The sequence below is a fragment of the Indicator indicator genome, chromosome 21 (genome assembly GCF_027791375.1).
Source record: "Indicator indicator isolate 239-I01 chromosome 21, UM_Iind_1.1, whole genome shotgun sequence".
Taxonomy (NCBI): Eukaryota; Metazoa; Chordata; class Aves; order Piciformes; family Indicatoridae; genus Indicator; species Indicator indicator.
This window is the reverse complement of record NC_072030.1, coordinates 28,966-43,175: the sequence shown is the minus strand read 5'-3', so window position 1 is coordinate 43,175 and position 14,210 is coordinate 28,966.

Sequence of the window (14,210 nt, the reverse complement as noted above, 5' to 3'; positions counted from 1 at the left end):
GAGGGAGCTGGGGGTGTTCAGGCTACAGAAGAGGAGGCTGAGGGAGACCTCATTGCTCTCTGCAGCTCCCTGAAGGGAGGTTGGAGCGAGGAGGGGACAGCCTCTTCTCCTTGGGGACAAGGGACATGAGAAGAGGAGATGGTTGCAAGCTGCAGGAGGGGAGGTTCAGGCTGGACATGAGGAAATATTTCTGTCCTGGAAGGGATCTGAGACATTGGAAGAGGCTGCTCAGGGCAGTGCTGGAGTCAGCATCCCTGGGAGTGTTCCAGCAGCTGTGGGCCTGCTTAGGGCCATGGTTTGGTACTGAGCCTGCAATGCTGGGTGGAAGGCTGGGATGGATGAGCTTGGAGGGCTCTGCCAACCAGACGGATTCTGTGAGTCTGTGATCTTATCATGCTAGTAATGTCTTCTGACTCCTGCCAAGTTCCTATTCTTTTTTCTATTTTTTCCCCCCATTCCTGCTATTTTTTCTTTTTCCTATTTTTTCTGTTATTTTATCTATGTTACTTCTATTCTGTAATTTATTTCTAACTTATTTCTATTTTATTTATATTTTTAAGAACAATTTCTATTCTACTATTACAGAAATTTTCTGCTCTCCTAGTAAGCCAAAACTGAGTGCATCTTGTTTTACAGAAATCCAGAAATGATTACACTCCAATCTGTTGATTTTATACCAGACACTAAAGTAAAAGAAAGATAATTCTCAGCACTGCTTATCCAACTCTCCTCATGCACTGTTCCAAATTTCTCACCAATCTGCTGTTGTTGCTGCTCCTGGCAGTCCAAGCACTCCCCACCACCTACCCCCAGTAATGCAGAGCACCCTGTGGTAGGCTGTGCCCAGAGTCTGCTTGCACTGCAAGGCTGCAGAGTGAAGCACAACAACGCTGGTCCCAACGCTGAGGTAACTTGACAGCATCTTAGTTTACTGCTACACTTTGCCACCTATCACATTCTAGTGGGCAACAGCCATCCATACAGCCAACCTTGGAGTGCAGGCAACCTGCTGAGAGTCAAGGTAGCTTGAGCTTTTGTTGAAAGGAACTTGTGCAAATGGGGTTCTCCAAAGCAAACAGTGTAGCAAGTACTTCCAGCAAGCAGCAGGAGCTCTGCTTACACAATGGAAAGGGTTAGAGCCTTCAAAATTTTTTTACAAGTGTAGCTGTCTTTTTAACATTCATCAAGTAGGTCTCCACTTGTCTGAAATCTGCAGGGGTTCTGAAGGCTATCAACCTGACATCCTTCCAGATGTTTCACGTAAAAGTAGTAGCTGTCAAACACCTTTATAAGGTTGAAGACAGCATTAAAAACAAACAAACAAACCAACCCAGAAAAGAGGCCTAAATGCAGATGGATTTACAAATACAGAGACTGCAATGGTGCCATGGCTGACAAACCAGGGGATTTATCTGCCATCCAGATAGACCTCCAGAGGCTGTTGTGTTCCACAGCATCTACTCCAACCCCACCCTCTGCCATGGTCAGGGACGCCTCCCACCAGCCCAGGTTGCTCAAGGCCTCATCCAACCTGGCCTTGAACACCTCCAGGGAGGAGGCATCCACAGCCTCCCTGGACAATCCATTCCAGACGCTTACCACCCTTGTAGTGAAGAATTTCTTCTTAAGGTCCAATCTAAACCTATTCTCCTTCAATTTAAATCTATTTCCCCTTGTCCTACTGGTCCACATTCTTGTAAAAAGTCCCTCTGCAGCCTTCCTGCAGGATCCCTTCAGGTACTGGCAGGCAGCTCTAAGGTCCCCCCCCAGAGGCTTCTCTTTTCTAGGCTGAATACTCCCAGGTCCCTCAAGCTTGTGCTCATGCCGGAGGTGCTCTAGCCCTTGAATCATCTTGGTGGCTTCCTCTGGATTGTTGCAGTCTCTATTGCAGGACATGTTCAGGTTGGAGAGACTGAAGAAATGGGGCAGCTGAAGTCTTTGTCAAGTGCAGCAAAGAGAAGTACAAAGTCCTGCACCTACAAAGGAGTGACCCCACGCACCGGTACAGGCTGCAGAGCAGCGTCGCAGCAACCTGCATAGAAGCCAGCAGCAAGGTGCTCTTCAGCAAGGGCTGAAGAAATCCTGGGCTGCATTAGGAATGTTGCCACATTGAGGGAGGTGACTCTTCTACACAGCCTCATCCTGACCAGTGTGTCCAGTTCTGGGCTCCTCAGAATAGATAAAACTACTGGAGAGGGTCAATTGAGGAGCTAGTAAGAGGGTTAAGGGCTTAAAGCATCCATTCTTTGATACAGCTTTGACTGTACACTGAGCAGAGATGCTTTGTGAAATTTCATGTAGCAGTTTTCAGAGTGGATCTGCTTCAAAAAACAAACTTACTTTAGGAAACTAAAAGCTGAACAAGAAACTCTTTCAAGTTGCTTTAAGTTAACAGCATACCTCTGGGAGGCAAATTAGTAGCAGCGCTCAAACATTCAAAACCAACAAGTTTTCTGCAACTGACCAGAATTATTTGAGGATAAAAGCAGCAGGATTTTGCAGCAGAACTTTTATAGATTCTGCATGACCTTTCCAGACAGTGACTTGTCTCAACTTTCCATCACCAGTCCAGTAGCTTTGCCCTCACTAAAATGCACCAGGATGTCATTATATGGAGTGTAGAAACATGTGCTGACATTTTAAACACTGCTGTGGTGCCCAGAACCAGCCTGCCCTGTTTAAGCAGCAGGCAGATTCCAGAGCTGACTTAAACAATGCTGTTGCATTCACAGCCCCCTTCCTGTGGCTGGAAAGCTGCCTGGCAGAAAGGGACCTGGGGGTTCTAATTGACAAGCAGCTGAATAGAAGCCAGCAGTGTGCCCAGGTGGCCAAGAAAGCCAATGGCATCCTGGCTTGGGTTAGAAATGCTGCGTCCAGCAGGAGCAGGGAGGAGATTGTCCCCTGGGACTCACCTTGAGTGATGTGTCCAGTTTTGGGCCCCTCAATACAAGAGAGATGTGGAGGTGCTGGAGCCAGTGAGAGGAGGGCAAGGAAGCTGTGAAGGGTCTGGAGAATGAATCTTGCGAGGAGCAACTAAAGGAGCTGGAGCTGCTTAGTTTCAAACAGAGACTGAGAGAAGACCTCACTGCTCTCTGCAGCTCCCTGAAAGGAGGTTGTGAAAAAGTTGGTGCTGGTCTCTTCTCACAGGTAATTAGTAATAGAACAAGAGGGAACAGCCTCAGGCAGCACCAGGGGAGGCTTAGGCTGGACATTAGGAAACATTTTTCACAGCAAGAGTGATCAGACGTTGGCACAGGCTGCCCAGGGAGGTGGTGGAGGGATGGTATCCCTGGAGGTGTTTAAAGGTTGTTTGGATGTGGTGCTTGAGGATACGGTTTAGGAAGGAGCTTTGTAGAGTAGGGTTAATGGTTGGACTTGGTGATCCTGAGAGTCTTTTCCAACCTGAATGTTTCTAAGATTCTGTGATTCTCTCTTCTCTGACTCACTGGTCCCACCATATCCAGCCATCACACATTACTGTGGTACTCATGCCCTCAGCACCGATCCCCTAACCCATGTGGCCATGCCCCCACCTATGGCATGTCCAAGCAGCAGTGAGGGCAAAGGAACACCAGCCAGGACACAGCTACTGGGAAGACTATTTGAAGCCTGTGCTGGTTCCAACTCACCAGGCCAGGCCAGGCCAGGGTGGCCCACATTACAAGCTCACAGCTCCTGGGCACGTTAGGTGACTCCCTGGTCTGTCATGCCCCATTCCAGCACAAGAGCCTGCATCACCCATGGTCACCAAGAGCATGGTTAAACACCAGACAGGGCCTTTTAGAGAGGTGGTCAATGCCCTGAGCCTGTCAGGCTTTAAAAGGCATCTGGACAATGCCCTTAACAACTTGCTTTGACAGCCCTGAAGTGGTCAAGCAGTGGGACTAGATGACCACTCTAGGTCCCTTCCAACTGAAATATGCTAGTCTAGTCTAGTCGAAATAAACACTAAGCCCTTGGAAGGCAACACTACACATGTGAACCCATCCAGCGCAAACTCTGCTACTGTCTAAGAAAGCTTCTGTTGTCAATAATAAAATGGCTGTACCTTCTGGAAAAGGCTTTCATGGAATTTGCTAGGAATGAAAGTTTCAGACACTGTACAGCAGCATCCAGCACTGATTCAGAGATTCAAGTCCCATCCAGCCTTAGGCGAGTGGCTGCCTCCCCACCACCATCATACCAAAATTCTGCCCTAATGCTGGAGGGTCAATTAAGACAGAGGACATTCAGAGTTTGATCTGTAACACCTTCAGCAACTGTTTATCGAGTCATTAAGGTTGGAAAGGCCTGTAGGATTATTGAGTCCAACATTAACCCAACTACCACGACCACTAAACTTTATCCTGAACTGCCACAGCTACAGCTTCTTGAATGCCTCCAGGGATGGGGACTCCACCTCCCCAGGCAGCTTGTTCCAATCCCTGACCTCTTTTGCAGGAAAATTTTTCCTAATCTCCAACCTAGCCCTCCCTGGCAAAACTTAAACCCATTTCCTCCCATCCTATCACTGGTTACATGGCAGCAGAGCCCAACCCCCACCTCACTACAGCCTCCTCTCAGGGAGCTGTAGAGAGCAATGAGGTCTCCCCTCAGCCTCCCCTTCTCCAGACTGAACATCCCCAGCTTCCTCAGGTGCTCCTCTTATGATGCCCTCCAAAGCCCTCACCAGCCTCACTGCTCTTCTCTGGACACCTTCCAACACCTCAATGTCTTTCTTACACTGCGGCAGCCAGAACTGAACCCAGTGCTCAAGCTGTGGCCTTACCAGTGCCCAGTACAGGGGCACAGCCACTTCCCTGCTCCTGCTGGCCTATAGATGATCCAGGCCAGGCTGTTGGTACCCTTCTTGCCCACCTGGGCACTGCTGGCTCATCTTCAGCTGCTGTCTCCCACCACCCCCAGGGTCTTTTCTGCTGGGCAGTTTCCAGCTCCAGCCTGGAACCTTCAAGGAGTTGTTGTGACCCAAGTGCAGGACCCAGCCCTTGGCCTTGTTGAACCTCATCCCACTGGCCTCAGCCCATGGATCCAGCCTGGCCAGATCCCTCTGCAGAACAGTCCAGGTCAACGCTCACACTCAAGTTGGTGTCATCCGCAAACTTGATGAGGGTGCCCTTAATCCCTGCACCCAAATCATTGATAAAGATTAGAGAGAACTGACAAAAGAGTTTAAAATGTACAGCTCAAACTTCTAAACATGACCACAAAGACTTTGGTCTCTCCTGGATCTGATTCCTGGATATTCCACTGGCTAATGCCACTTCCTTGCAGTGCACGCCAGACTTCCAAGACATCAAAACCTCAGAGAAAGAGCTTATTCATAGATCATGTGATACCCCACCAGGCCCTGCCTTCTGAACTTCCTGCAAAGATTAACGAGACAGTTATTCACCTGAGAGTTTCTGAAGAGCTTCCTTGCATGCTAACCTTCAATGACATTTAGTCATGCCGCAGCATATAAAGACATTGATAGTCACTGCTTTCAAGTCTGACCAGTAATTCACTACCTGAGAAGAACAAATCATATTCCACTGACAGAAAATCATTAAGAGAAACCTGAGGAGTGAAGCCAAACAATTTCTGCGCAATAAATAGTCACGTGGACTCAATTCACTCAGCAGGACTTTTCAGGTGATCCTAGTGACTATGGTACAGAAAGAAAACAGAAACCAAGGAATCACTCTCCTTAAACACTGGCATTAAGACAGCATTCAATCAACTATCACTGAGCTGACATAACCCAAATTAAACTACCAGGTTCTCTCATGCCACTCTAGTTGTAACTGACACATGCTAAATCAAGTTTAAGCCTCCTAAAAGCTGAATTTGTTGTTCTTGCAGCAGCTCTCTCACATAGGGTCCCCAAACATAAATTATTATGACACAAGTGAAAGGACAGAAGCCTCTCCTCCAGTCACAATCATCTGACATCTAAATTCCAAGTTCTCATCTTTGGTTATTACTAATTGGCTCCAATTCTTCCCACCCTCATTGACAGCTGACAGCTGTGGTACCTTGGAATTGCAAATGTCTTCAAAGGACTTCTCACAGGTAAGAAGTGAACAAACACTGTGGTTAAAGCCAAGATGGAGAACTGAATCTATGCATTTGCCCAGGTACAATACCATTGGGACCTCATGCAAACCTCACCCACAGCAGACAGTCTGAAAGCAGAACAGCTCCAGAGTCTAAAGTAACTGGCTGTCCCACTGAAATCCAGCAGCTTGTGTCCTGTCACGAGCACTTTCCAAAGACCATCTGTGGGTAAACAGGAGCTACCCTTGGCAGGCATCTCCTTGGGAATATCAGGCCAATTTCTTTATCCCCTTCCCAAGTGTTAAATGAGAGCAACAGGCATGTAAGGAAGGAAAGAGACAGCAACAAACAGACCAAAAAATAAGATGTAAGCATACCTGAACAGCTGTCTGCCTTAACAGTGGGCTTGAGATCTACTGGTCATAAAGAAGTCTCCTGGCCCACAAGCTCACTCCAGCTGGGATGTCGAATGAGTTAGGACACACTGAGAGGCAGGTTCATTCCAGTGCTGCTAGCTCCTAACAGACATGACACAAAAGCAATGGCAAACAGTCAGTTGTAGCTCTGAAAGACATGAAAACCAATCTGAGGTTTGATTCACACACAGCTTTTCAGATGCCCAGAGGGACTGTATCAGACTGGAACTGTTTGAGAGAAACTGATGGCAATGGTGAGGGCAGTCACAAACAGCAGCTCTGAGAAGACCCTCCCCATGACACTGGATGAATGCATTATCTGGATAGATCTGTCTTCATTGAACAGGTCTGAGATGGTGAAGAAATGCACAGTGAAAGAAAGTTCATCTGCTACCTACTCAGTCACTCCTTTGAGACCAAACTAGTGCTCACTGCTGGGGCAGTAAGCAAGCGGAACTCAGGACCTAGACGCCAATGCTAGTTTCAGCTTTCAGGATAAGCCTTTCAAGTGTTTGCCTGCAGACTTCAAAACTCCATTAGTCAGGACAGAGGCCATCAAGATTCCCGAGGCAACTGTTCACAAAACAGGCTGTTTTCACTGGCACTTCAGGAGAAAAACCCACAGATACTCAGTTTTCCTTTCATCTGATCAAACTGGAGACAGGCAAAGTAGAGGAGAGTGGCTATAGCAGATGGCAGGACTGAGGACAGACAACATGCTAGTTGCAAGCCCATCACTCAGGATTATGAATCCCTACAGTTTCTGGATCATGCGACCTTTCTCCTCCTCCTGTAAAAGATGGCTCCAAAATGTACACTTTAAAAACAACAACAAACAAACAAGCAAAAAAACCCAAGCCAACAAAGCAGCTCTGCGGAAAAGGACTTGGGGGTGCTGGTGGGGAGAAGCTGGACAGGAGCCAGCAATGGGCACTGGCAGCACATAATGTCAAGGGCAGCATGGGCTGGATCCAAAGCAGAGATGGAGAGAGGGGATCCCGTCCCTCACCTGCAGTGCCGTGTCCAGCTATGGGGCCCTCAACACGGGAAGGACAGGGACCTGATGGTTCAGAGGAGGCCACAAAGATGATCAGGGCTGAGGGAGCTGGGGCTGTTCAGCCTGAAGTAGAGAAGGCTCAAGAAAGACCTTAGAGTAGCCTTTCAGTACCTGAAGGGGCTACAAGAAGGCTGCAGAGGGACTGTTCTCAAAGGCCTGCAGGGATAAGGAGCAATGGTTTGAAATTAGAGAAGACTGAGATTGGATGTTAGAAACAAGTTCTGCAACAGGTTGCCCAGGGAGGTGGTTGAGGCCCCATCCCTGGAGATAGTCAAGGTGAGGCTGGACAGGGCTTTGGGCAACCTGATCTAGTGGAGGATGTCCCTGCTGACTGCTTTGAAGGTCCCTTCCTACCCATACCATTCTGTGATTCTGTGAAACAACTTCCCCCAATAACCAAAATCACAACCCAAACCACTGCCACGCTTCACAACTGTGATCAAAACAGACACTTCCAACTGTCATACTCTTTATGTTCTTCTTCCCTATAGCGAGCAGAACATACTATGCTGTTCCTAGGCCTTTTGGATCACTGCAGTCTCTACACTGCACACATCCCAGCAAGCTACCTGCTCTGACCTTCTAGAAACACAGAATCTTGCTGAGTGAGAAATAAGCATAACCAACCTAATCCACTGCCCAGTTACCACACCATGCAGACACCCTTCCCACCCCTCAAACCCCAGGCTTTACAGCTGACTGTTTCTTTTTAACATGGCTAAAGGCACATCTGGACATCAAGACTACAGACTTATTCCTTCTCTCTCCCTTTTCATGTGTGAACCTGTTGAGGATGTCCCTGCTGACTGCAGAGGGAGTTGGACTAAATGATGTTCAGAGGTCCTTTCCAACCCAGACCTTTGATTTTGTGAGCCTGTAACGAAGCATTATCATCTTCTCCAGAACAACAAATATGTCTGGAAAGGCAGCACTTCTACAAGACATCCCAGACGTCACATTGTAGGACTTTGGAGGTCCTGGAACAACATTTGGTGGTCAAAGGCAAACTGAACGGGTTGCTCTTGCAGTAGCTCTGTGTTGTTGCTGTACAAGGTTGAAAGACCTGATACAAGGTCTTTCAGCCGGTCTCAGGTTGAAAGACTGCAAAACCAGCTCCAAACGTTTACATTTAAACTGACCATTAAGCCGGGCTGGGGCAAGATGGACACTTGGCGGTCCTTTAGACCTTGTTTTTCTGAACATGTGCAGTTCGGGACTACGACACAGCACGCTGCAAGACAAAGACAGCGGGTTTGGAATGCAAAGAACTAAACAAATACAGTTTGCAGGGGATTTTTGCGGGTTCTTTTCTTTTGGTTTAGCTTCAGCACTCGGGGGGTCGCCTTTCAGCCAAGTTTATCCCAGGCGAGGCACACAGCCACGCTCGGGGTTCAGCACCCCGGCTGTCTCCCACACGGCGTGAAGAGCAAAGCCACGTGTCCAAGCGCATATCCAACTACCGATCGTTTCCATTCCAGTCCCGCTGCCCGTCCGGGACTCGAGGAGCTGGCAGCCCCAGCACCTCCCCCCCGCCACCACCTCCGCGAGCCCGCCCACGTGACCGCTCCGGGAAGTGGGTGAGAGGTCGCGCGCCGCAGCGCCGCGCAGGCCAAAGACAGCCGACTGCGGCCCCGCCCGGGCAGCGGCAACCCCTCGACCCCGGGCCACGAGTGCCGCAGGGGAGGCCTGCAGGCAGGAAAGCGAATCCCACAGCTAAGGGGCAAAAGGCTGCACCCAGCTTGTGCAACTCGACAGTTTCTCCTCTGGCTCCCACTGCCAGTTGTGTGCAAGTCTGTGTTGTTTGATGTCACCGTCTCCTTGGACCTCGAATCATGTCTCCTTCCTGGAAGAAGGAGATGAATTCTTAAATGAATGCTGTTAGCACTCCAAAATTCTCAAGAGACCCCAGATCAGCCTGGCTTTCAAACCAAGTAACAGCTACGAAAGAGTCTGGTACCTGTGCAATCATGTAAAGTTACATTTCCCCAAAGCAGAGATCCACATCACAGGTTTACAGAATGGGTTGGATTGGAAGGGACCTTAAAGCTCATCCGGCCGCACCCCCTACCATGGGCAGGGACACCTCCCAACAGCCCAGGTTGCTCAAGGCCTCATCCAGCCTGGCCTGGAACACCTCCAGGCAGGAGGCAGCCACAGCCTCCCTGGGCAACCTGTGCCAGTCTCTCCCCACCCTCACTCTCAACAATTTCTTTCTCATCTCCACTCTCAATCTCCCCTCTCCCAGCTCCAAGCCATTGTCCCTCATCCTGGCACTCCCAGCCCTTACCTCCAGTATTACCAGTGTGATTATAAACTGGTAATTACTAGCTTATATCAGTATATCGACATGCTCACAAGGGGGAAAGAACCTGCTAATTACCACTGAAGACTACATAATTTTTATACCAGATCTGTTCACAGTGGTCAGAAAATGCATAGATGATCTTGAAGGTGAGGAACCTGAAGATACCAGGCACTTTGGAAAACAACCATTTAAGGAAAAGAGAAGGAAGGCTTTAAATCTTCCCCATTCTCAGTGCTACACTCCTACAAACGTGTGATAAGGAAGTAGGGAGTGTTCAGTAATCTCCTCTACACTGCAGAGTTTCAGTTGTCCTCCAACTGCTAAAAAAACTGCCAGATAAGAGGGAGAACGAGATCTTTCTTTGCACTATTCCCAGAAAAAGGTGTGACAGTTATTGACAGCTACCAGCACCAGCGGAGATCAATTGTAACTAGGTTATAACTGAAGTCGTACTTGAGGATGATTTTTGTTTAAAGCAAAAAGCATAACGTAAAATACTCAAGTTGTGTGAAAATGAGGCAAGAAAACAGGCGTTATGAGATACTGTAACGATCTTAATCTGTCTTTTGCAACAAGTCTAATTAGCATTCCGATGGCGCGCGCCTGCCATGCCCTGCACACTCATCTCTCCACACAGCCGCTGGAGGATTCAGCTTGCGCACGCCGGGAACCCTGCCGACACTGCATACACAGTGCAGGTCCTGCTAACGGCTCCGAGCACGGACCCAAAGCCAGGCTGCGAGTCACCTTCATTGACGCAGCGCCGATTCCGTGACTTCCCCCGTGTGACACCGCTTCCCCTGCCCCATCCCCTGCCCGCCCCTCTTCCTTACCGCGGCAGCGGCGCATTCATCCTCCGGCCAGGAGAAGGCAGGCAGGGTGCCAAGGACACTGCCTTTCCCGTGGGGGACCCGCGGGAACAGCCCCACTGCCACTACCCTCCAGATTTCAGCCTTTCCTCGGGTAAACCCCGCTGAGGAAACCCCACCCGGCGCACTCGGTTATTTACCACGGAACTTCTTGTTTTCCCTAATGAAAATACCAGGCTAAAACCGGACCGACCGAAGCCGGCCACCTGACACCACTTTCGTCTTCCCTCAGCCCCAAGGCGAGCAGCCGCGAGCTGCGAGCGCGTCCCGGCTCGAAGGGGGCGGGGAGGCATGGAGCCCGCAGTGAATCAGCCGGACACAAGGAACGCAGTCCGGCGCTGCCCCCTACCCTGCTCCCCTGGGACCGCCGCGGCCCGGCGCTGCCCCCTACCCTGCTCCCCTGGGACCGCCGCGGCCCGGCGCTGCCCCCTACCCTGCTCCCCTGGGACCGCCGCGGCCCGGCGCTGCCCCCTACCCTGCTCCCCTGGGACCGCCGCGGCCCGGCGCTGCCCCCTACCCTGCTCCCCTGGGACCGCCGCGGCCCGGCGCTGCCCCCTACCCTGCTCCCCTGGGACCGCCGCGGCCCGGCGCTGCCCCCTACCCTGCTCCCCTGGGACCGCCGCGGCCCGGCGCTGCCCCCTACCCTGCTCCCCTGGGACCGCCGCGGCCGGGCGCTGCCCCCTATCCTGCTCCCCTGGGACCGCCGCGGCCCGGCGCTTCCCCCTACTCTGCTCCTCTGGGACCGCTGCCGTCTGGCGCCTGCAGGCGGCGGAGCGAAAGCCGAACCGCTGCAAGAAAGCTCGTGGCCGAGGACCTGCGCCTTGGCATCTGCCTGAGGGCTGCCACCGGCGACCGAACCCCGCTCCCACTCACCTGCTGCGAGACGGGCGGTCGTGAGGACGCCGGGCCGGAGCGAGCACCCGCGCACACAAGATGCGAGTGCCGCCGCTCCCTCACCCGCCCTGCTGGAGCCTGGGTCGCCGCCCGCGGCCCCATTGGCGGCGGCGGCGGCGGGGGGCGGGAACGGGGCGGGCACCGATGCGTAGCGGAGGGCACGGATGGGCCTGGCTGGGGGATGGGCGGGGAGCCCGGGACAGGGCTAAAGGGAGAGCCTGCAGGGCCCGAGAGACAAGCCGGGACCGGGAGGGGACCCGAGGTTGCGGGAGTTGATGCTGGAGCTACTGCGAAGGCTCCGTGATCTCAGCTGTCCCGGGAAAGGGAGCTGCAGGGATAGCGAGGAGAGGCCCCGGGGGTGCAAATGGTGGGGGAGGAAAGGTTCACTTTGGGGAAGCGCTTCTCATGGGGGCCTGTTTGGTGGTGCTGTGAAGGGCCTGCTGAGGAAAACATCTGCAAACAGCTTCCTGTCCTAGCCCCTTCGGGGTGGCAGCCCTAGGTGATGGCTCTCTGATTTGTTCGTGGGCTCTAGCAAGACTGAGGGTTAGGTGGTAGAGCAAAGGGTTTCCAAGGACAGATGAGGGCCAGCCACATCATTCAGTGCTGGCACCTTCCCTGAGCAGTTGCTGGACGTTTCCTGTTGTGGAGCTGGGTTCTGGCAGGAGTGAATACAACGGGCTGCAAACATGGGTGGCTGAAGCAAGGACCCCCAGTGTTGATGGGGCTGTGAAAGGGCTGCCATGGGGAGATGGGGATCAGCAACAGCTTTCAGTCCTGGCCTCTTCTGTGTGTGAGCTCTAAGGTGAAAGTTTGGGTGTGCAGCTGTGGAGCCTCCTTGGAAAGGACCAACAAGCCCACCCTGCTCCAGCAAGCACTGCAGTTTTAAGGAAATGATCCATTCAGTGCATTTAAGAACAGCTAATTGCAGTCTTTAATAATGCAAAATCATGAGAGCAATTCAAACAAAAGCACATGTGTCCATCTCGGGGCAGAACCTGAAATGAGCACATGGAACTCATTTGAACTCATCACCTAGGAGAGCTTGGAGCTTGGATATCTGATGCTGTGTTTGATTTCTGTATGCCAACAGCAGGAAGACTGCTCTGTCCCAAAAGGAGGTCATGGCCTGTCACGCTGTGGCACTGTCACTGTGGAGTCTCTTTCTGGAGCAGTACAAGTTGGGATTTGTACATATTTCCCTTGTGGGCAGACCCACCCATCCACCCAGCCCTGCCTGCTGCAGTTTCCAAGAAGTGGCTGAAGGCTCCAAAGCACACAAGCAGATGACCAAATCCAGAAGTACAGGCACTACAGATGCAAGCTTCTCCCTTACCCTAAAGTTCCTGCAATGTCAGTCAAAACAAACCAAACCAAACACTTCTGGTGGTGGTCCCTCATAGTGTTCTGTGCCTAATGATGCAATTGAAATCAGGGACAGCAGCAGAACAGGGAAGGGATTCTGCCCCTCTGCTCTGCTGAGACCTTACCTACAGCATTGCCTCCAGCTCTGTGGCCCCCAGCACAAGAAGGACCTGGAGCTGCTGGAGAGAGTCCAGAAGAGGCCACCAAGATGAGGCTAGAGAACCTCCCCTGTGGGGACAGGCTGGGAGAGTTGGGACTGTTCAGCCTGAAGAAGAGAAAGCTCCAGGGAGACTTTAGAGCAACCTTCCAGTACCTGAAGGGGCTCCAGGAGAGCTCAAGAGAGACTTTTGACAAGGGCTGGGAGTGCCAGGACAAGGGACAATGGCTTGGAGCTGGGAGAGGGGAGATAGTGAGTGGAGATGAGAAAGAAATTGTTGAGAGTGAGGGTGGGGAGAGACTGGCACAGGTTGCCCAGGGAGGCTGTGGCTGCCTCCTGCCTGGAGGTGTTCCAGGCCAGGCTGGATGAGGCCTTGAGCAACCTGGGCTGTTGGGAGGTGTCCCTGCCCATGGCAGGGGGTAGGAACTGGATGAGCTTTAAGGTCCCTTCCAACTCAAACCATTCTTTCAGAGGGAAATGTAAAGCCTAAGAGAAAGCATTGGGATGAGAATCAAAATAAGAGGGATTTAGGTCTATTATCAGGGAGAGAAAGAAAACAAACTATGAATTCACTACAAACCCAGCTTCACCCCTAGATCCAGCAGCAATCAGATTTTAGCAATAGTAGGTAGGGATGTAATTTGGACAGTTTCCCAAGAAGATAATGGTTTAACAAGAAAAAGATCTTCTCTGTGTTTTTCATCATGTACAAAGGCAACCTAAAATGTCTTTTTAGGTCCTTTGATTTTCATGTGCCTTTTACTTTTGAAATATTACTACCAGGAGTTTCTACAGCCAAGGGCAGAAGGCGATTCCACCTCTCATGCCTACATCTGTACTTATCTGTAAAGTCTGCAGTGCGGCCTGTGTTGCTTTCTAGCAACCTTTCACCGCTCTGCAAAAGTCAGCCAATCTTCCCCCCATAACTGACGTATCTGTAGTATGGCCTATGTGGCATCATTATGTCCTGGTGCTGTAAGAACTCCCAAAGCGTTCATTCTGGGCCTTTTAATTCCATGAAATCAAAACAATCAGGAGCAGGTCATATTTACCTGTGCCTCAGCAAACTGAAATCCTTTCATTTTACCATGATGTTCCAGGGATGTCCAAGGAC